Source organism: Spea bombifrons, chromosome 1 (genome assembly GCF_027358695.1).
Source record: "Spea bombifrons isolate aSpeBom1 chromosome 1, aSpeBom1.2.pri, whole genome shotgun sequence".
Classification (NCBI taxonomy): domain Eukaryota; kingdom Metazoa; phylum Chordata; class Amphibia; order Anura; family Pelobatidae; genus Spea; species Spea bombifrons.
Window position 1 is genome coordinate 9,203,587 of NC_071087.1, and position 1,606 is coordinate 9,205,192.

The window sequence follows — 1,606 nt, forward strand, 5'->3', positions numbered from 1 at the left end:
TCTTTGAAGTTCACTTACCTTTCAGGAGTCCTGCGGTGGGGGTGCAAGGCCTCTGTCTCCCAGCTCTGCCACTGTATGGAACATTATAGAGTGATGGGAGTTATGATGTACTTTAGAGCATAATTGTATAATGAAAAATACATTGGAAATGGTACAGCATAACACCCATCACTCTCACACACATACCAATCCACACATATACCAACACACACATATACCAATCCACACATATACTAATCCACACATACCAATCTACACATATACCAATCCACACATATACTAATCCACACATATACTAATCCACATATATACCAATCCACACATATACCAATCCACTCTCACTGTCACTGTCACTCTCACTGAATGCTTTCCTACCTTTCCTCTTTTCTCCTTACAGCTCCTTTTCCTCCTCTTCTTTAGTTCTTCTGTCTTCTTCCGGTTCAGAGGGCACGGACAGCGGTGGGCGCGGCTTCAGTGTTATGCGCCGGGATCTGACAACAAACCCCGGCGCACAGCCTTGAACCGGCTTAAAATCACTCAAGGGAGCCGGAGGTCCGTTAAAGACCTCCGATACCGCTCCCTTGCGAGCCTGCTACTCCAGCGGCAGACATTACTGTCTGTCTCTGGAGGGGTGCCAGGTGCCGGCAAGTTGGCACCCCCCTGATGAGCGGCACCAGGTGCGGACCGCCCCCCCCTAGGTACGCTACTGGTTAGTAATAGTTAACTATGTTAACTTTGAAGCGAAAAGGAACCATTCACCTATCTAGTCTGCCCGTTGTCTCCTACTTCACAGACTCCTTGGTCCTTGGTCTTGTCTAAGATTCAGGATAGTAATATGTATCATAGGTATTTAAATCCCATTACCTTATTAACTTTATTCCACTTATGTACCACCCTACCCAGTAAAAAATCCTTACATTAGTAGTAGAAGCTAATACAGTGAGGGAGCATAAATTGGACGGTTATATGGCTCCTGAATCTAAGACAAGACGAGAGACTGATTAAGTCTTTATATCAGGAAAAACAGGCAGACTAGACGGGCCAAACAGTTCTTATCTTTTATCAAATTCTATGTGTCTACCCTGTGATACGGTGTTTACTGCCCCCTACTGTTTTTTTTTTTAATTTGTCGTTCTATGTACAACCCCGTATATTAGATAAATGCACCAAGGGGTCAGGGCTTTTAAATATAGAAAAAAAAATTTCATTTCAGGTGAATAACAAGAAAGGATAAGTTTGATGCCACATTCATGTAAAGACAGAAATTTAAAAAACAACAGATTGGAAAATAAGCCATATTTTTTTAAGAGATTAAAAAAAGGCTTTTGTTGAGTATTTATTAAGATAAAATTAGTCTAGATTTGGAATAGTTCTAAACTAGCAACGTCTGCCAGTATTCTAAAAAAGTGAATGGAAAACGTCACGTCTCTTACATCTCTCGCTCGCTGCGCTGGGAAGAGTTTGTCACAGAGAAGGGATCGGTGACGCAGAACAATGTCATTTGCATGTCCCCTGTATTTACATATTTCAGTATCTCAGCTGTCACTGTATATAAGGTTCCTTGTACAGGAGAAATCTTATACCCTGTATATGATAATCCACAGAC